The following is a 23,129-nucleotide window of genomic DNA, read 5'->3' on the forward strand; positions in this document are numbered from 1 at the left end:
AAGGCATTAGCAAATCTCCGAGAGTATTTCTGCCATACAAAAGATCCTCATAAAAAACCATTTGGCATTGGGAAGCGGCATAAAATATGGATACAAAAATAATCTATAAATAAATAATAATAACATCCAAGTCAGTCAAATAATAATAAACTCCAAAGTCTACAACTTTTTGACATCTAATTTTTTACACCGTCTTTTCCATTGGAGTCTGAAGAAAAACATTGCCATTGCCTGCTGAACAGCGAACTCTACAAGTAAGCAAACTTCGATACAACTATTTGTGAAAAACAAACTAAGCAGAGGATCGAGTAATAAAGGGTTTAAGAAAACTCCATATAAATTGGAAAAAATGTCATTGTAATATATAAAAAAATATTTCGAAACACCAAAAAAAAAAATACAGTTTGAATGTCTTCAAATTAATTTTTTTTTATGTAGTGAGAGCAGTATGTTCAGACAAGAAAAATAATGACAGAGTAAAGGAAAATCGGTTGCAGCTACAAGCAGCCACAAATCAGACTTCACAATCTCCGACCTTAACTTCGAAAAAGATTATATGGTACGTTATCTACCGAGAACCGAATGGAGAAAAAGGCAAGTGATTGGTAGATGGTAGATTCGACATTGAAATCCACACTGACGGTTCTAAGACGAACTGTTTATCAAATTATCTAAATCCATTCGTCTTCCGCGGCCATCGTAGCCGAATGTGCTGGTGGGTGACTACCATTTGGAATTCCGAGAGAACGTAGGTTCGAATCTCAGTGAAACACCAAAATGAAGAAAAACATTTTTTTAAGAGCGGTCGCCCCTCGGCAACCAATGTCCGCCAAGAGTATTTCTGCCATGAAAACGCTCCTCATAAAGAAATATTGGTTTGGGGAAAAAGTAATGTCGTATTTTGTCAATTGAGCGCGACATTTAAACATATCTTGAGTTGTACTTATTGCATCGGGTCACACTAAACGGCGATTTGAAGACGACAATCTGCACTACAAGTGTCTCTTTGACAGTGTTGTGATCGTACGTTTCAGTCTTAAGTTATAGCGCGTCAAAGATGAAGTCCACAAAGCAAGAAATTCGTCATATTTTACGTTTTTACTACCTTAGAGGTAAAAATGCAACGAAGGCGGCGGCAAAAATTTGTGAAGTTTATGGGCCTGCTACTGCAACGATTCGCACAGCACAGCGTTGATTCGATCGATTTCGTTCTGGTGTAGTAGATGTCGAAGATGCACCCCGTACTGGTAGGCCAATCGTCGTAGAGACTGATAAAATCGTTGCAATTATCCAAAGAGACCGGCATGTGAGCATTTGCTCGATTAGTCAAGAACTAGGTGCTCGTAGACCACAAAACCGTTTGGAACCATTTGCAGAAGATTGGATTTCAAGAAAAGCTGGATGTTTGTGTGCAACACGTGTTGACGCAAAAAAATCTCTTGGATCGAATCAACGCTTGCGATTCTCTGCTAAAACGGAACGAACTTGACCCATTTTTGAAGCGGATGGTGGACGAAAAGTGGATCACGTACGACAACGCCAAGCGAAAAAGATCGTAGTCGAGAAACGGCGAGCCGCCCCAAGCCATCGGCAAGCCCGGATTGACCGCCAGGAAGGTTTTGCTATGTGTTTGGTGGGATTGGAAGAGAATTATCCACTATGACCGTTTGTAGCAGGCGATTGACCAGAAGCGGCCAGAATAGGTCAATAAGAATGGTGTTGTGTTCCACCAGGACAACGCTCGTCCTCACACATCTTTGATGACCCACCATTAGCTACGAGAGCTCGGATGGGATGCCCTATCGCACCCACCATATAGACCGGTCCTGGAACCAAGTGACTATCATCTCCTTTGGTCCATGCAAAACACCTTTTGTGATACCAAGTTGGCCTCAAAAGAAGCTTGCGAAAACTGGTTGCCTGAGTTTTTCGAAAATAAGGAGGGGGGGTTTTATAAAGGGGGGATAATGAAGTTGCCTTCTAAATGGCAACAAGTTTTCGAACAAATCGGGGCATATTTGACTTGAAGCGGATAATTCTAAGTAAGTTAAATTAACCGTCAAATTTCGATCGCAAATACGACATTTCTTTTTCCCCAACCCAATATTCGCCGTTCGGAGTTGGCTTGAAACTGTTCCTCCATTTGTGGACCAACATAAAGACGCACTGGGGTAAGAGAAGGGCATTGGGGTAAGGGTAGCTATCTTCTCAGGCGTTCAAGCAGCTATCAAGGACTAACATTTCAATTTCATTTCATCCAAACTACTGAAAAATTGGGAGCCTGGGTGCCTCACGAGCTCAACGGAAAAACCAAAGAAAGTCGCCTTCAAATTGTTTTTCAGCATTTCGCCCGCCATCGAGCAACACGCGGTCATAAATAATGCTTTTTAAACCGAAGTCAAGGGAGATGAGAAGTGGTGTCTTATGCCCAAATGCCCAATATGAAGCAAAGAAAGGAGTGGGTGGCTCCAGAAGATACGCCAAAGTCGAAAATCAAGCCGGATCTTCATCCAAAGACGATGATGATATGTGTTTGGTGGGACTGGTAGGGCATGGTGCACTGGGAAATGCTCGAAAAGAATGTCACGGTAAACAAGGAGCTCTACATTGCCCAGTTACACCTCGCGAAAGAGCCTATTCGACTGAAAATACCTAATCGACATGATCGAACCATACTTCTTCACAACAACGCCAGGCCCCATGTTGCACAAGTCGTCAAAGCCGCACTCCAAGAGCTCGAATGGGAAGCCCTTCAGCTTCCGCCGTATTCGCTGGACCTTGCATCGAGCGATTACCATCTTTTCCGCTCCCTGTCAAACCATATGAAGGGCGATACCTTCGTTAACTAAGTGGTCCTTAAAAACTGCTCAACGATTTCTTTGCCACTAGATCAGATGATTTTTGGCGGAACGGCATCAACAAATTGGTCGAGAGGTGGGAAGAGGTTGTAAACGGTAAATATATAATTAATAAACTTTTTGATATATTTATTGCTTTTTATTTAAATAAAAGTCCTCGGTAAAAACGCTACGATCTTATTCCCCAACCCAATAATTTGTCAAATCATAAATTACTAATTAGCTAAAAATAGTATTTATTTTTAATAGAAATGTTGTCAATCGCATTAGAAATCCTTTTTATCGCACTTACCGAATTTAGATTGAGTTGATCGTTCAAAAGTTTACGCCTTTTCTCTCCCTTCTCTCTTCTCTCTCTATATTTGTTTGATTTTGTTCTCTTGTTTTCAATTCATTTGTTGGGTAATTGTGAATATCTTCTAATACTATTATTTGCTAGGAACGCTAAGCTCTTATGTTTTATTAAATCTTTATTGATATGCCGTTGATTCAGCCTTAAAATATGCTTCACATTTGCAATGCACTTTGCTACGTTTGACTTTAATAGAATTAAATTTGCATATGCACATCTACACTCAAATGCAATTTCTTTTATATTCTGGATTTGTTGCATGAAGCGTTACTGCTAAGCTTTTGATACTTGATGCTTGTGTTAGGTAAGTAAAATAATTTTTTACTTGCTTTTGATTTTATGGTTTCAATGTTGTGTCATTCGAATTTCCTGCGAAGACTTTTGATAGTGAATTTTGTTGCTGTTGCTCTCTTTTGTTTTTGAGTAACACTTTTATTGCTTCAAGTGCATAAGCGCTTTATTGCATAAGATTTTTTAATTGGGTTCTATTTTATTGATAATCAGCTGGGTTATGCTGGCGATACTGGAATATTTTTATATTCAGTTTTTTAGTTTTGTGTTTCTAATTTTCTTATAAAGACACTTTCGTTTACATTTTTAGTTTGTGTCTGTGGATATTTTTATATGCGTTTAATGGCTTCTTTAGATTTTATGTGAACTATTTTTATTTTCAACCACTCCTTTTCTTGCTCTGCTCTAATATTTGGGGTGGTGTTGCCTGCATTAAATGCGCTTCCTTTGGCTTCCTTTTGCTGAATGAAATGCGATTTATTTGGATTTTTGTTCAATGGAATTTGTTTACATTTATTCATATGTGTAGGTATATTTTAGTTAATTTTTTTTAACTGTGTACTTCTTGTACCTGACCATTTATTAGTGCATTTAAATACTTTATTTATTTTTTAACTTTTTTGTTTTTTATCTTCCATAGTTTGTGAAGTTACAGGAAAAATGTCGATTTGTATTACTCGTTGCCCTTTTTACGCTTGTTTTTCTTAAATATTTTTTTTTTCAAACGTTTTTGGATGTTGGTTTTTTCTTTTTCCGGACGTTAGATTTTTGAAAGGTGGTTTTTTCTGTTTCCACTTTTTTTAAATTTTGTTCCCTTTCAAAGTCAGAGAAAACGAAGTTGTGTGACCTCTTTTATTTTGATCAAATGTTTTGATTTTTGATTGTACTTTTATAATATTAATTTGTTTTTGTTTTTGTTGTTAAAATAAATTTTTTCGTCAAGTGTTGGAATTTTTCTTCTTTTCTTTTAGCAATTCCCAAATTCTCTTTACGAAAAGTTCCTTTCTTCTAACGCTTCATTTAAATTTTGTGCTCTTTCATAGTCAACGAAAAAAAGATGATCTGGTTTTTATTGTATTCAAATTCTATTGATTTTTGTTTGCACTTTAAAATAATTTTTTTTGTTGTTGTTTTATTAAAATGCGTTTTTGCACTTCGCTCGTCGAGCGTTGCACTTTTTCTTCTGTTTTTTAATCAACTTTCAAATTATTTGTTTGGAAAATCAATCACTTTTAATATTTTGCCGTTATTTGTGTGCTTTGTAGGGCAAATATTTTGGTATGGCCTGCTTACCCTTTTTTGCTTGACATGAAAATATTTTTAATGCAATTTCTGTCTGTGTTTCTTTAATCAATCAATATTTGGTTTCACTCGAGTACAGCTTCACATGACTGCCATTTCTTATAACTCACTTGAAATTCAGTATTTTCGCCTTCATTGAGTTTTGCTTGTTTTTGTTTTTAAATATTACATTTTGCGCTTCTCCAAGTTCTTTGCTTTCACAGTTTTCTTTTCATTTATTATTTATATGTGGTTTGTGGCTTGTGGCTTGCCTGTAAGTCTAAATTCAGCACGTTTTGAATGTTTCTTGTTTCTTAGTTGAACTGCACAAATAATATTTTTGAAATTAGCTTTTATTTTTTTTTTTTTTTGTTTTTTGATTGTTTTTATTAGCTTAAAATCATATTTTGTTAATTTATTTTCAATATGAAAAATAAATAATTAATAATTGTCGCGTACACTTCTGTTAGGTGTTTGGCCGAGCTCCTCCTTGCGGCGCGCGTCTTGATGTTGTTACACAAATGGCTGAATAAATGGAATAACTAATATAATGATTAAGCAAATTTGGGTGTTTCGCTTATTGCATTATTAAATATTTCCTTATTTAGGGGGTTTTCTTATTTTGTTTATTTTTTTTTATTTTTTTGTTTATTAGCGTGAACTCATATTTTTTGTAATGCTTAGGAAAGTCTTATTATTTGTGATTTTTTACCAATTAGTTTTTAAATGAATTTCGGAATATTTTCTAAATTTTCTCCCTTTTCCATGCTTTTTATTATTATTGTTTATTATTTATTTATTTTTTTATTATTTTTTTCACAAAAGTTTTAGAATTTATTTTTTAATTTTTTAGACTTTTCTTGAATCTCTTCTTTTTTATTTTTTTTATTGTAAACTTTTTCTTTAAAAATTTGCCGTATGAGTACTTATTTATCGCTGTTTTTTTTTGTTTTTTTTTATTTGGCTTTCTGTTTTCTCAAATTTTTTACCTTCTTAATCTCAAATATTTTTCTCATTCCCTTTTAGAAACTTCTTTGTTCACTAATTGCCCAATTTTTTGGATTTTCCTTTTTTGACAATAACCTTTTTGAAAGTTTTTCGCTCAAAATTAGCTATTTGTTAAATTTTAGTTTTTATGATTTTTCACTAAATTTGTTTTATTTTTACTTAACGGTCGATTTAGCGCAAATAATTGTTTGCTTGCTATTGATTGTTCTATTTTTGGAGAATTTTGTTTTTTTTTTAAATAATTTTTTTTTTCAAAAAAATTTTTTTTAAATGAAATTTTTTTTCAAAATTTTTTTTTCTTTTTAATAAATTTTTTTTTTTAAAATTTTTTTTTCTTTTTAATTAATTTTTTTTTTCAAAATTTTTTTTTTTTAATTTTTATTCAAAATTTTCAATATTTTTAAAATTTTGTGTTTTTGTGCTGTTTTTTTGTTAACTTTGCAAAAACTGTATATGTTTTGTATATTTCGATAAAATTCATTGCATTATGCCCATCGAGATTCACAATTTTCAGAAATCGTATTTCTTGTTTTATATTTTTTTAAATTTTATAATAGAAGGTAAAATATTTTCATTGCACCTTCTTCTAACTTTCCATTTCAATTTCTCAATGCGCTTTCACTCCTATTAAAAAATTTTCAGCTCACTTCATACCGTAAAATATTACTGTAAGTTGTTCTTACACTTTTTCCATTTATTTCAAAGACTTTGATTTTGTTAGCGTAATTGCAATGCTCTGCGTATTGATAACTTTTTTATGTATTGTATATTTTAATGTGAAAATTTTCAATTTGTCTTCTTTTGTTGTAAATTTTCCTGATTAACTTTCAACATTTTTGGTAAATAACTTTTTGAATAGTTTTAAATTTTGCTATTTTTGCTGAATTTTTTGATTTAAATTAGCTTTTTGCTTGCAAACACCAATATTTTTGATTTTCGTATTTCTTCAACAATTTCGGAGCAAAGGAAGGCAGGCTGTTATGAAAGAGTAAGATTTTAATTTAGTAAATTTTTCTATATTTTTGTAAGTTTTTTATTTTTTATATATCAATATTTTATAAATTTTTCGAATTTTCGATTTTTCTCAATTTCTTGAATCTTTTTTAAATAATTTTATATAATTTGTATGCTCACTTTACATTTGAACACTTTATCAAAATCTGGTAGACTTACTTCTTCATCATTTACAATAGTATTTTGCACTTTAATGTGAATTTGACTAAATTTATTATAATTTTTTTAAATTTCACCAATATTCATAAACGCCACACATTGGCCCAATTTTCCAGGCTTTGGAGGTTTTTGGTTTTAACTCTGCAAATATTAACTTTTTCGTATAACCAGAAATTATTCGTATTTAAGCGCCAGCAATCAACTTTTATTTATTTTGAATTTTTTTTTGCCCGCTAATTTTATTTATTTTTTCACCAACTTATTTGTGCGCACTTTCTATATTTCAATACGAATTTCTACCGAAAAATTTATTCGCATAAATTGTAAAATTTCGCTGCTAATATATATTTTTCCTCCTTGCTTCAGGCGATAATTAACGCTCTAAACTCTTTTCGAAATTTCCTGCGCTTTTCACAACCACTACAATGCAATTTTACGTTCACCCATATACATATGTGTGGATGTATGTGTGTGCATACAAAGACACACTCACACCCAGCGGCACATAAACAGCTTTAAAACCGCAAATTACACCCCACAATCACTAGCGTGGCTCGACATCAAATCGCGTCGTCGGCAGACACTCGCACGCTTGGCTGCGGGTACACCGGGTGGTATGCGTAACACGATTTGAAACGCCGCTGTGGGTGCGATTAGTTACAGCAAAGCGTTGGCTCTTTTTCGTTGCTTTCCAGCTGTGCTACGGATATGCCATGGGGTTTGTTGACCCAGGCGGACACGCTAAGCGTTGTGTGCATAAAAATGCCACTACTTGATTTATGGAATTTCAGAAATTCTAATAAAATAATAAAAAATTTTATAATACAATTTTTGTAATTTATTTGTTACTTTCCTTTTGTTACTCTCCTTTTGCGCTGAAGTGATGAAGGCGCATTATTGTTATTATTTTTTTAATTTTAGTGCCTCAAATTTCATATAAGAAACTTCTGCTTTTTTGTGGCAAGTGACTGCTTAAATATATTCCATTTGATTTCGCTTTTTTACGACTTGTTTTGATCTCAAAACTTCGCTTTTAATATCTTCAAATGCACTTTACTTTTGGTTTAACCAAAAAGTTAAGCGCCAACTTTGTGGGTGAAGTCTTAAGCTTACCCACAAAAGTTTAACTGCTACGCACGCTATTAAATTTAAATTGCTATGTTGCCGCTATAGCAAAAGCATGCACACATACGCACACACGAATAGACGCAGCAATACATTTGTAGATGTACGCGTGCCGATAGAGTGAAATTGCCGTCTTAAAAGCAAAATTATTGCCACGCACAAAACGCACGCGTTTTAGTGCCACCGTTCGAATCGATTTTTTACGCACGCATCTGCTTTAATTTTATTGGTATTTGGGCGCATAAAATATTTTTACTCGTATAATTTTAATTATATTTATATTTGATAAATTTTTTTGTTTGGTACTCGATTTTCAAATTTTGATCATATTTTGTACGCGCGTTTTAACCACCTTTTGCGCTTACTGCTTTACTTAGCAATATTTGATTTTCTTTTTCACACAAATACAACGTGTATTTCAACGTGTGGTGCTTTATTTCAATCAGAAACGGTACGAGAGAGAAGGTACCCAACGATGAACTGAATTGTGTGTTGCATGCTTAGCGCAAGCAATGCTATTGACAGTTTGCTTTTAGGCGCATAATAGCGGGAAATTTTGTCTGAAACTCTCACTACTCAATTGCAGTGTGAGCCCTTCGGTGTTGGCGCTCAAATTTATGTAAAACCGGTGTAAAGTGAGCAAATTTCCCTTTCGGGAAATTTATATTTTCCGTACAAAAATCTAAGCGTTAACTCTTTTACGCTGTTTTATGCTTCATTTCAAATAAATTCCTGCAAATACAAAAATTTCCCTTTTTGGGAAATTTTTTTTTTCTTCACTAGCATATTGAACGTTGAGTTTGCTCAGAATTTCATATGCTATAAGCAAAAATAACGTGTTTTAATATATTTCCCAACTCAAGGGAAATTCTCCGACGAGCATTTTGCAAAAGGAAAATCATTTAACGTGTTTTGTCTGCAATCGCTTTGCAGACAACAAAACTTGCCGTTGCTTGTGCTTTGTTAGTGTTTTCGTTTTCGTTTTGGTTCTTGTTTTATTTTCTTTTTGCTTTTTGCATTCCCTCGTAATGTGGGTTAAGCATGTGTTTATTAGCTGCGACACCGCCGTCGCTGACACAGCTGTTTGTTTGTGCAACGTTGATTTGATTCTGTTTGTGAGCGTATGATTGTGTTTGCTTGTGTAAATGTGTAAAGTTTGTATTCAATGCTTATACACAATCCGTTGTACTCGCCTCCTTGCCCATGCATACACTTACATATTTTGTTTGTCAACAGTGTTGCCGCATGCTTTTTGTACAATGACCCAATCCGCCCTCACGAATAGAGGAAGATATTTTTGCCTATTTACATATTCCTACATTAATAAATATAAGTGTGTGTGTACGTATGTATGTATGTATGTATGCATATATGCTTGTAATTATTCCCTCGTAGTAGTCTCGTATGTATTTCGCCGCCGCTGTTATATTCACTCCATCCACTTTTATGCTTTGCCGCTTTTGTGAGTTTTGTAATTTTTATATCTCTTTCTCTTGCCATTTGTGCTTCCCCCGGTTGCAAACAGGTGTTTAACCCCTCAAGTAGCATTTCGTTTGACTGAAGCTTCTTTTCATCTTTAAAGAGGCTTTGTTTTTACCAAATCGTCAGGTAATGCAGCCAAATGTTTTAGCAAACGAAATGCATTCAGGTAGAAGCCTATGCAAATAATGGCATCGTTTAAGGAAATACATTTGTAGGTATGTGTACATTAGACCATACCGATAAAAAAGGTCGCTGCACATTCTTGAGTGCAGTAGTAAAGTATTTTTGCAAGGCAATTGCGGAAAAAACGTTTTTTTTTATATTTTCCTTCATAATTTCGGCGGTTACAGTCGGTCCTTAAAGTTTTATATATCGATTATTTCGTCAAAGTTCATTGCCCCTAAGTCCTCTATTCAAGTCCTTATCCACCAGACTCCAGTTATGTCCTTCCTAATGTCTGCAAATTAAAGTTCACCAAAAATCATTAAACATTTGCTAAGTGGGTATTTTAATTATTCCAGTGGAACTAAAAACAAATTTTTATTGCCGAGTGACCTGCTAAAATTTTCCAGCTTATCTTCGCCATTTATAGTAGAATCTTACAATATAATAAATCTGTACATGTGAAAATAATTGGGCTCACCAAAGAAACTTGTATAATAAAGCCTTTTCCTTTATGCTAACCCTGTAATTCGTTGATATATAAACACAAATCTTACTGGTTGTAAATGCAGTTAAGTTTTTCAAAATCATTAAATCGGGTTGCTTTTTCGTTTTCTTTTGGGAAACCCATCAACAGTTTTTTAGGTGTATTTTTGTATAAATGGAATGAATTTTAATAGTTCTTTGTATCCTTTCAAGTTCGACAGGCAAGGAAAGCAAACCTAACATACAAAACTGTATCGCAAAAAGATACTTTCCAAAATTTTCTAGTGCGACAAATATTTTAAAATGATTTCCAAAGAAGGTTGCCCTGTCATTAAAACTATTGAAGGTCCTGCAATTTGAGAAGATTTGAAGGACATCAGTCAGCAAGAATATACACACTAAGTGCAGAGGATTCTTGACAAAATCGATGACTGGTGCATGAGACAAGGTCTTTCCGTTAATCCGAACAGAACAACCATAGTCTTGTTTACGAGAAAACGGAAATTGGACGGACTCAGTCTTCCAACACTGAAAGGTGTGACACTTGGTCTTTCCGATGAAGTTAAATATCTAGGAGTAATCTTGGATAAAAAGCTGACTTGGGGGACATACGTTTCACTGAAGGTGAATCGTGCATTGAGGATTTTTCAGCAATGCCGTAGAGCCTTTGGTAAAACCTGGGGTCTGAAACCTGCTGTGGTCCTATGGATATACACAGCACTTATCAGACCAATCATCACTTGCGCTTCTGTGGTCTGGTGGCGACGGAGCATGGTTAAATCCACAATCCGGGAACTATACAGGCTACAAAGAAGTCTATGTTTATGTATCACGGGTGCCATGAGTACAACCTCTAGTGATGCCCTAAATGCTATGCTTGATTTGCTCCCCCTGGATCTTAAGATACAACAGGAAGCAATAAAAGCAATGAGTAGACTCCATAAATATGGTTTCTGGCACGAAGACGGATCTTCGGGACACAGAGAAATCTTTAGGTTGCTATCTGAGCAGTATCCACTGCTTTTGGCACCTAAAGACGACCTGATACCCACAGTTTCATTTGGAAGGAAATTTGATGTCAGATTTCCATTGCGTGAGCAATGGAGCAATCCAGAATGCATTCAGGGAGGTTTGACGGATATTTTCTTTACCGATGAGTCCAAGAATGAAATAGCCGGATAGTACTTAAAAGATAGTAATAAGTATCACTATGCTATGGGGGAAATGGAAACTGTTTTCCAAACAGAAGCGTTGGCCGCCGTGAAAGTAGCCGAATGGATAATGGGGAGGAGATTGAGCGGGAAACAGATTGGAGTTTTCAGTGACAGTCAGGCTGCACTGAAGGCCCTGGGGAACACGAAGTAAACCTCAAAGATTGTTCAAGAATGTAAGAAGAAGCTCAATTCTGTCGCAAGACAAAACTGGTTTGTACTTATATGGGTTCCGGGACACTCTGGTGTTCAAGGAAACGAGATCGCCGATGAATTGGCCAACCGTGGATCAGCGGGGCCCCCACAGAGGCCAGAGCCAATAATCGGAATCAGTTCCGCAGGAATCATGAACTGGATCAGCGATTATGTAGGCAATCTGCATAAAGAGCGATGGCCCGGTTTAGAACGCTGCAGAACTGCAAAGTGTTTTGTGACAAATCCGAACAGAAAACTGTCAAACTTTCTTCTAAAACTTGGAACGAAAGATGGTTGATGGTCGGTATCATTACAGGACACACGCTATGGGGTCAGCATATGACCACCATTGGAATCATTGAGAACCCGGTATGCCAGTCATGCTTGGAGGAAGCGTATAGCACTGAGCACTTTCTCTGTGAGTGTCCTGCCTTTGCTAGAGCAAGGCTACGAGTATTGGGTTCCAATGTCATGAGAATGAGTAATATTCGTTCTCTAAAACTTTAGGATATTTACAGATTTGTCAAAGAATCTGGAAAATTCTCACAGGACTAACTACCTCTATCTCTGTCTCTTTCTCTGATACTTTTCTGCTTCCCTCCTTGACTTCCTCTACCCCCTTTCCAGAGCTTTAAATGCAATGGGCTTTTCAGCCTGAGTGTTTCAAGAGCCACCAAATCTCCTGGTGTTCCTTGGCTCGACCTTTTCAAATTTTAATTTCAAGTTGTTCTATAAGTTTTGTGGTTCGATAAGAAATTCATATTTGTGTATTCCATCCATGAAGTGAGAAACTGGAAGGGCTGCAAGATATGTTTCCATAGCTGTGACGAACTCATCGTTTGGTGAAAAACACTTTTCACGTATGGATTTTTTTAGGTCTAGGAACAGGTGGAAGTCGCTAGGGGAAAAATCTTGTCAATACGCAAATCTAGCGGATGCTCCAACAATTCGAACTTTAATTCATGGATTCATGGCCCTATTGAAAAACAATTTTTTTGTTTTGCAAATTGGGCTCTTTTCTCACGAATTTTTTCCTCCAGTAGGTCTGAAAGGATACAATAATATTCAGGATGCATTGTTTTAACAGTTTGCAAATTATCCACAAACAAAATTCATTTCGCATACGAAAAAACTGATGTTAACACCTTCTTACTCGGTTTCTGGGCACGAACTCATTTTGGAGGCGAAGAACCAGGTTCACACCACTCTTTAGTAATGAGTTTTGATTCAGGATCATGGTGATAGACTTAAGTCTCATCCATAGTTATGAATCCACCCACAAAATCCACTTTATTCACTGCGGCACCCATTGTGCGCGCAGCTTTCTGAAACCCAGTACCTGAGTCAAAATATTGCTTACACTGCTAATGAGATGCCTAGGCCTTCTACTAAATCTCTTACAGTCACTCGACGATTTTCCAATAAGATATCCTGTATGTTTTCTACGATTTCTGGTGTTGTTGCTGTTTCTGGACATCCACGAGGTGGATCGCCTTCGAGGCTTGTACGACCACGTCTAAATTCAGGAACCCTCAGCTTTTCACTGTTCTAATTGATGATCAAAAGTCCTTACAAGATATTCACGCGCAGTGCAACATAAGGCTGAATACTTTAAGTAAGTGGTAAAATACAGATTACGGTCACGTAATGCTCCTGGCTGGCAGTGTGGAGCTTCCCGGACTAATGGACTATACACTTCCGCCTCAACTTGCCATTGTAACGTTCATTACCCTCCTACTCTAAAGGGAAGAGTGGGAACGTGACGATGTACGACAGGGCGAGTCCATTCAAGCATACGCAGATGGCTCAAAGCTAGAGGGCGGAGGTGGGCAGAGGTGTATATTCCGAGCATCTGGGGATCTCCTTCAGTTTTCGGGTCACCAACTACTGTACTGTCTTTCAGGCTGAACTGATGGCAATAATGAAATTCGCGACACTGGATGAGATGTTATCTACATTTTCACTAATAGCCCATCGGCGATAAAATCCCTCATAAAGCAGTCGGCAATCCATAAGTTAGCGATGAAATGCAGCACATCTCTTAATGAGATGGCTGAGTCATTTCACCTAAACGTAACATGGGTTCCTGGCCATAGCGATTTTGAGAGTAACTGCAGAGCCAATCGACTAGCGGGGCTCGGCAGCAAATTGACCGATGAGTACATAGACAATGGCATAAGCATACCATGAATAAATCGTAAGAACAGCGAACAAAAGATGGCATAATGAAACCACCAGCAATATCGCCCGACAATTGTAGCCTCATTGCTAAACGCACAAAATCTCTGCTAAGCCAAACTAAGCTAAGTCTTACCCCAGAGGATGGGCATGCGAACACATACAGGGTTTGATTGAAAAGTAATGAGCCGTCCCGCGCGGAGCGTCTGCCAAGCGATCAACCGAATCGGCTGGTGGGGGAGAATGATCGTTGGACCTTCCCCTTCCACTAGAAACCGGTTCCAGTTCGCTGGCAACAGCGGTGATATCAATATCGCGAGTACCGGAACCATTGGGCTACTCAAGGGGACTTACGGGGACCAATCTCTGTTCAGTGCCCAGGTAAAACGGTGGCGCAAGTCGTTCAGGGAAGGCCGGGAGGACGACGACCCAAGAAGGCGCGCATGTCGAAATCCAAGGTCAAAACCATGCTGATCATCTTTTTCGACTCTCGAGGTATCATCCACAAGGAGTTTGTACCTCCAGGAAGCACTGTAAACGCGGCATTTTACAAAGAAGTGCTCCTTCGGCTGAAAGAACGCGTCCCCGGGTTCGGCCCGACTTCGTCAACAATTGGATCCTTCATTACGACAATGCGCCGGCGCACACCGCCTTCCTCTGCACCTCTCCATTGGCCAAGATGGGGGTTTCGGTGCTTCCCTACCCTCCCTACAGCCCAGACCTGTCCCCTCCGGACTTCTTCTTGGTCCCGCGCCTGAAAAGAAAGCTGAAGAGGAGGCGTTTCGACTCCATCGAGGCGATCCAAAAAACTGTGACAGCCGAATTGAATGCGATTCCGGCGGATGAGTTTAAAAAATGTTTCCTGCAGTGGAAGGACCGCTACCAGCGGTGTATTGACGCTCAAGGGTCCTATTTTATAGAATATTAGTTATATAAGCCAAAAGGTTTAATAAAACTGCTTAAAAAAATAAGGCTCACTACTTTTCAATCAAACCCTGTAATTTCTGTAAAAGTTGTCTGAATGAGGAAGAGACAATCTCGCACCTTCTGTGCCATTGTCCTGCTCTATCCAGACGTAGGTTTACTATTCTAAGTAGACAATTTTTTAATGAGTTGGAAGATCTCAGTTCTGCAGGAATCAGGGATATTTAAATATTTTTAAAAATCACATACTGGTTTTGGGTGAGATATGGACAAGTTTCTCACGCGTCATCACAATGGGCTATGAGTCTGAGTGCATCCCACAGGTGATATCAACCTAAGCTAAGCTAAACTTTCCAAAAAAAGAATTAAATTAGTAGTAGTAGCAATGCCCTACTCTCTCTTATAGAACCGCAAAACTTATTGAACAGCCAGCAGAATTTGGTGGTACAACTTTTATCTTTAAATACCTAGGCGATTTCTAAAAAGTTGGTGCCAAATATCAAACAGCGATATTAGTTGCACTATTACCTAATCATGTGTCATTTCCCAATTCGTCGATTTTCTTGTTTTGTATTTTTTCTAATTATATTTGAAAGCCTTTTTGTTCATGCAAATAATAATAAATCATAGCAATGAATGCAATTATCGTTTCCATTTACCTGACTACCAACAATTTGTCACGCTTAAAATACCAAAGCAACAATGCATGAGCCCATTACTACAGTCAAAGAAACGAGAGGCACAAAAAAAAACAAAAAACAAACAAAAAATTAGCAAAATAAATTGTACGTGTATCAACTGACTTAATCCACTTAAATGCCTCACTTCATGGCCTAGTCACCCAGTGTAGTCAAAAGCTAACATATTTATGTAAACAGTTAAGCCGTGGGTCAATCGGCAGTCATCAAACGTCAATTACGTACCTACAAAGTAAAAACCAACACTGTAATGAAAATTTGCGTGCCGGTGAAAATCCAATCAAATCGCAGGCTTGATATGTAGGCAAAATGCTGTCAATGATTTTTGGTAACAAATCCCAACATTTAAATAACATCGGTTTTGTGCTGGCCTTTTCATTGTGTTTTTGTATTTTTTTATATTTCTTTTTAAGCATTCCAATTGCATATTTAAACACTGAAAACCCATAAACAAAACAAATAAAAACACTGACAGCATCAAACAAATTTCAAAAGCTCAACTAGAATGCGTTTAACAACGCTGAAACCCCTAGTGGATTTGAGAATGACGGCAATTGACCAAAATAAGTACTAAAAAACAATTGACAGAGAAATTGCCAATTGAGTGACAGTTGGCAGAAAAGGACAGACGTAAAACAATAAACAGCATTTCTAAAATACGAGAGACGTTCAATAAGTGCCAGAGTTTGAAGAGTTTTAAGGAGCTTCAGAGCGATGTATGCATTGATAACGTATGCTGTGATTTCTTCTTCTTTATTTGCCAATTCGATTCCGAATATAGGCGATCATACAATTTATACAATATATATTACAATTAAATATCGAATTACAAAAATATTTTACGTTTAATATAAATTTGTTATAATTTCATGATAAAGGTCTCGATTTCTCGCTGTCTCCAATAAAGTTCCTACATTGCAAGTTTAGTTGAAGTACCTACATGATATTTGTCGTTTCTCATAATATGACCCAATTACGCTGCTTTTCTTCTTTTTATGGTGGTTAGTAATTGTCGATCACGCTGAATTCTACGCAATACTTGAGCATTTGTTACTCTATCTGTCCAGGGTATTCTTAGAATTCTTCTACAATATATATCCACATTTCAAATGCTTCTATTTTATTCATTTCAGTGATACTGTGATTTACTTTGTATAAATATCGGTGTGATTTGGCACTCCTTTTAGTCCAAAACAATCACGAGATGTAAAAAGTGGCGCAAAATTTATCATAAAATTTTGGTTTTGAATAACTTATTTACTAAATGGGGAAAAAAACTTATTTCGAATGATGGTTGCATGGAGATCTTTACGAAAGACTGGGTATAGTTAAGGATATCACATTTTTTTGGTTTTTAAGGGGGGGGTCTGGTTTATGAGGTCTAAAAATTGCATCTCTTTGCGATTTTTGTTTTTAAGGAAAAAATTAATTTAGCACTGCAAAGTTTTTTCTATCTTTTAATGAACATTTAACAAGTATAAAAAATTTTTGTACTGGTTAAAATAAGTTGAAAAAAATGTTTAACATAGAAATTAGTAGAGCGCTGCAACGCTGGAGTTTCCAACTGGCGTACAAGATACAGCTCGTAATTGCTATCTAAAGCAAATAGTTCAAATGGATTTCTAATTATCATGATTTTTTACTCTAGATGAACTAAGAAAACTGAGAGAAATTCCAAAATTTCAACTGTTTGGAGGTTTTAAAGAAAAAATGCCTTTCTATAAAAAAAAATTCACTTCAACTTGGTATAAAAATCTTGAAAATTTTTTTTCTATCTATTTTGTTAGTTCAAATAGAAGAGAATTTAATACTGAAGGGAACAAGCTATGATTCATTTCAAAAGGGTCATTAGTTTTTTTTTAATCATGTACGCCAATTCAAAGAAATCATAAAAATGAAACGTCGAGAAAAGAAGATAAAGTTTGTACTCTAGCTGTCCGGTCACAGCGTAACTTCCTAACGCTCGCCTACCTTTGGCGAAATAAATTAAGAATCGCTTAAAATGAAAAAAAAAAAATTGATTGTTTTGACCTTATAAACCAGGCTCCCCCCTTAATAAAAACAAGAAAAAAATTATTTCGAATGATGGCTGGATGGAGTTTAAAGATCTTTTCGAAATACTGGATATAGTTAAGGATATCAAATTGTTTTGTGTCACATCTCAAAGCATTTTTTGAAGGGCATATGACGCTGTGAAAGCCTGATCCGTTTAATCTCTTTGCCAAAGAGTTTATGCACGAGTTTGAAGCAGCCTTAAGGGGGTAGTATGGTTAATTCGGTGTAAAACAAGCATATTTTTCGAAATTTTTTTTGCCGACACAGTTGATTTATTCAAAATTTTAAAATTACTTCATTATAAAGTCATATTTAAAGAATATTGTGTGAAATTTTCATTGATTTTTATGAAGAAATGAGTTGGTGGCAGCGAATCTTCGCGGACGTCTCATAAAAAAGTTTTATTGCGGTGTCCCTCAGAACTCATTACTGGATCAACTAAAATCAAAAACCCAAATTGATTTCATCAGCTAATAAAGTTTCGCAGGTAACAACGTCGAATTTGTTTTTTTTTTTTTTTTGTTTAAATTTTTTAAAGCGCTTTGAAGTCAAAACACCGATTTTTCATAAAAAAAAACTTGAAAACTTTGTTGTTTTAAAATATGACAAAATTAAAAAAAAAAAAACTCGACGTCATTACCTCGTGAATAAAGTAAAGAAACAAAAAAACCAAATTTGAAAAGAATCGGTGCAGTAGATATGAATCTACAGTGGACACCGACCGTAAAAAAGGCAAGTGTGAGAAAAACGCGTTTAAAGATTTTCGGCAGCGTGAAATCCGGTTGGAGAGGTAGATACTTAATCCTTTGTGTCTTTGTCAATTTTACTCTAATGCACTTCAACCTTTCACACAATAATCTTAAGATGTTATAGAATAATTAAAAAAAAAAAAAAAAAAAAAAAATGAAAAAAAAAAAAAATACCATACTACCCCCTTAACTGGTGCCGATAGGAATGAGAATCCTTCTCCACTTCGCCTTTTCGACCTTTTCTGCGTTTCTACTTTGTTGTCTGCAGCAAATTCTTTGCGGACTGGAACATTTCTATCTACTCGTATGGCAGAAAGCTCACCATTCCATCGGCTGTCATACTCCCCGGAGCCAGTGTGATTATTTTCTGCATCTCTTAACTGAGTTTTGGATGCAAATCTCATTTCTTCCACATTTTTTTTTAATACTTGAAGTACTGCACAAATATTTGAATGTTCTTCAAAAAGCGTAAAAGATGTAGTTAAATTTAGTAACGTGTTTTTTCGAAAGTGCTAACTATAGGTCAGATTAGAGTTTACATATCAGAAAGCATCAAATGTGGCTCGTAAAATATCCAAAGTACACATTTCCTGAACTAAATTTTTTATCCACTACATTCAACTTATTCTACTACTACCTTTAAAAATATTCCGAAGTACATCTCACGCTCTTTGCAGTTCATAACTTACTTATATGGCCTGATCAAGGATCACAACCCGTTTCCGAATTAAGGCCGACCGTAACAAGTCTCGCCAGGCGTCTTTGCTTTACCCGCGCTTTCTCCAATTTGTTACACTAAACGATGATAGGGTTCTCTCCACTTTCTCCTTCCATCGAAGGCATGGTCTTCCCCTACATTGTTGTCCTCGAACTTGCCATCCGAACACCTTCTTTACTGGAGCTTCTGCATCCAAACGCTCGACGTAGCCCAACCAGCGCAAGCGCTAAATATTGATGCGCTTCACTATGTCCACATCGTCGTAGAGCTCATACAGCTCGTGGTCCATTAAGAGGACCGAAGATATTTTTTTCAAGTTCTTTAGATAACATTTAAATATCTTTAATGAACTTTGAAGCATAAGTGGTCTTTTTGAAATAGATTTCGGAAAATGTATTTGACTATTCTGAAAACTATGGCCTTTAGTTCTTCCCTGGATCCATAGGAAATAACAATAGTAATAAAGTCTGAAAACTGTCGGAAAACTCGCAGACCATTTCCCTTCTAGAGCAAGAGTGGATAGCACTACAGTGCTACAGTACAAAAAACGGAGACCGCTGTAGATAAACGCCGGACACAAACTGTGGCAACAGCGGACGCTACTCCGAGCGTTTATCACCCGCACAAACCCAGCGATTCCAGGACCGCAGCAACGGCACAAATTGCCGCAAGGCAATACCAATAAATCCGACACCGGAATGGATAGCACTTTATAGTACGCACAAGCACTAGCCAGGAAACGGAAATAAGCGTCAAAACGTAGGCACCAAAAAAACGCCAAAAAATTGAGACCAAAAAACGCCTCAAACAGTAGGCACCAAGAAATATAACGCCAAAAAGTAGGCATCATAAATATATTTCCCTCAAGTTTGCACCAACAAACAAGCGGCAAGAAGTAGGCAGTGTTATTTCTCATTAGAAGTTACCAATCACAAGGAAAAACTCAGGAAAATAGCCTAAAGTGTATCTAAGACATATATAAGGTATAGCTCTCTCTCTCTCTCCTTTTCCTCTACGTTATATCTTTTTTCTCTCTCGCGGATCGAAAATGCCCAAAACGTGGCATGGCCTTGATATTTTACTCTTCATTCTCGCTCGTCCATCACCGCCTAAGAAGTTTCACTTAAAAATAGCAGGTTTTTTGTCTTTCATTTGCTATGAAAAATTTAAGCCTGAGAAAGCGAAAGTATTTTGAGTTTTTTCTTTCTGATACTTTGTGTCAAGACGCCTCTGGAGATATTCGTTGTCACGCGCTCAATTTTCAGTATTTATCAATGAAATTTTAGAAAAATATTGCTTCAATATTGCACTGTTTCATGGAAACTCACTGATTAAACCTACAAAAAATTATCGAGAAAAAAGTCCCAAAATATGTTATTTTATCGAATCACCTTAACCCTCCTTAAACCCCATATTAATTTAGAGGCCAGATTCGCTTTTAAGTACTTAAAAAGTTAGCGACTGCCTCTCATTGAATAATTTATGTATTTTCCAGCTCTTACAAACTCAACACTTGGTGCTCTTTGGGAAAATTGTAGGTAGTGTAAGAAGTTCTACACCCACTTGACAAGAAAATCGTAGTCCTCAATACTATATATTAGCCCCGAAATTATGATGATCAAATGGCGATCTAACTCCAAATTAATTTTAATGCTTTCCTTCTCATCCATTTAGCACACTTCACCTTTCTCTTTCCAGTGATATTCTTGAAGGGATTCTAACACTGACAAAATAATTTGGAGAAATGTATGTATATCAGCTTAACAAGAGATTAGGCGCTTATTGGTAGACCCTTGTATACGAGTATACGCATAGCTCGAGTAAAATTCAATAATGCCAACAACAATATCCAAGAGGAGGCATACAAAGCGGACAATTTGCATTTTCAATTAGCTTGAAAGCAAAAAAGCAAAAGTGGGAAGGCGCACGAAAAGTAAATGATAGTGGCCGGTTGGTCGGCTCAGCAAAGCGGAATTGCCCGTGCGTTAAAGCGAATTTAGCGGAAAAATTTTGTAGCCTCTATTTTGGTAGTATTGAAAAGGGTATAATTGTGGCAATTTTATGTAAAAATGCTAATTTATTTATTAACATTTTTGGTTTCTCTTCCTTCTTCCTTTTTTTAGTTGAAAAAGAGTTCGTACCAATATTTGATATAAATAAAAATACACCCGCATTGCTACGATTAATTAAACGGTGACAGTCAATGTAACTTTTGGGCAGCTCGTATATAAATGTGAAAGTTGTTAAAGGGGTTTTCAATAGGGACGGGTTGAGTGTTAACAGGTTGAGGTGTCCAATGTATTTGGTGGCGTCTGCCAAATCTGTGGTTTGTCATTCAGTCAGTGATGGCAAATCGCCATGATTGAGCCAGCAGGAAAAAACTTTCTTATCAAAAGAGAGTGTGTGAGATAGTGGAACTGTTTTTCATGAATAATCATCTTTAGCGTCGTAGAACATTTTTGGATAAAAAACTATATTGTAAAGAGAAATTGTCATATATGAAATGACTTCAACCGGCATAAGCTCCAAAAAATTATATACATTTTTTTTGTTTAATTTTAAAACTTTTTAAAATTTTGGAAGTTTTCAAGGTACGTATCAAAACGAGGTGCATTTTTTTAAGGGGTTAGGGGTAGTCAGAATTTTCAAAAAATTAGATTTTTTTACATTTTCTTAAAGTATAGAATCTTCAAAAAATTGTGTGAAAATTTGAAGTGAATCCGACAAATACTTTTCGAGTTATTCAACCATTAACAAAGGCCACTTGGGCGCTCCGGAGCGTTCGCTAAACTTTCAATGCGTTTTTCTCAAAACTATGGGTTTTGAAGTGGTGATCACTGTATCTTAAAAACCGCTTGGTAGATTTCAATAATATTTATACTGATTTTGAAAAACACAAAAAACTCGTGCCTGATCGAAAGATTTTTTTTTTTTAATTTTTTTTCTCGAAAATCTGAAAAATATATACTGAGGCCGTCATATTGTTAATTTTGAAAAAAAAAACGCTGCGATCAGGCATAAGATTATCTATTAATAAAACTAATTTCTCTTGCCCGATTGATTTCAGATGAATTTCCAAAAGACTTCTGGAGAAACGAGCTCCACACAAACAGCGACAACTTTTACAATTATTAATTTTTCTTTTTGAAATTTTGCTAAAGTCAAGTCGAAACATGATTTAATTAATTGCTATGTTTTTATTTTTGTAAAATAAAGCAATTGCCTAGAAAACAAAGTAATTGAAAATCATAACTTTTTCGGGCCTCTGACTACTTTTAACCCCTTATGCATAGATGTGGCAACGTAACAAAAAAAAAAAACCTAAAAAGCGTGAGTTAGAGGATCACGTGGCGGGAACTTTTTGTATGCGTAAGAAACTTTTGCTTCCCTAAATTGAACAGCAGCCACCATAAGTCAGGTAAACACTAGCATTAAGAACTCTCTTATGACAAAGAAACAGGCTCTGTTCCTATGTACGACATTTGTCGCAGGTGGCAGAGCATAGATCAGATTAAATCAATTAAAGCCAATACGTCAGTTAGCAGTCGGCTAAGAAAAAATAAAAGACTGGATGCACTGAAACAAATTATCTATGCCTCGAACAGTTAAGCGCTATGCCTTTGGGTACACAAATATGTGTATGTATTTAGGCAAACACCCGTACACACACACAGACGTATACTAGTCCCTATATTAGAGGAAACGGGAGCTTTGAATACCATGCAGTTTGGCTTACAAAAAAACCGATCGACGTTGATACAATAAATACGGTTGTCAGCACGGCTATTAAGTCAATATAAGGAAGGAGGTGGTGTTGGGGCACCAAAAAATACTGAGCGAGAACCACACTGGACGTAAAAAATGCCTCTAATTCGGCCAGTTGGTCGCACATCTTGGATAGCCTTCACGAAATCGGCATCCCGCAATATCTTTCCAGGATATCAAAAAGTTACTTCTCTGATAGGGAATTTAGATATGAAAGCAATGCTGGAACAAAAGCTTATAAAGTTACTGCTGGCGTAGCGCAGGGATCCGCCTTAGGTCCTGTTTTATGGAATATCATGTACGATAAGGTAGTTCGGGTACCAGTACCCAGCGAAGTTAGAATAGTAGGCTTTGCGGATGTCATAGCAATAGTGATGGTGGATAAGCGCACAGAAGTAAGAAGTAGAGCACATAGCAA

The 23,129-nt window shown here is 36.3% G+C and overlaps 1 long non-coding RNA gene across 1 annotated transcript; it reads right to left on the minus strand.

The window, feature by feature from the left end:
• Positions 1-4,187: 4,187 nt before the first annotated feature.
• LOC128864475 (uncharacterized) lies at positions 4,188-8,547 on the minus strand. The gene is made up of 2 exons (XR_008454695.1): positions 6,964-8,547; positions 4,188-6,765 (listed from the first exon to the last, which is right to left on the minus strand). It is a non-coding gene; the product is annotated as an uncharacterized LOC128864475 (long non-coding RNA).
• Between the last annotated feature and the right edge of the window lie 14,582 nt (positions 8,548-23,129).

The sequence above is a fragment of the Anastrepha ludens genome, chromosome 5, assembly GCF_028408465.1.
Source record: "Anastrepha ludens isolate Willacy chromosome 5, idAnaLude1.1, whole genome shotgun sequence".
Classification (NCBI taxonomy): Eukaryota; Metazoa; Arthropoda; class Insecta; order Diptera; family Tephritidae; genus Anastrepha; species Anastrepha ludens.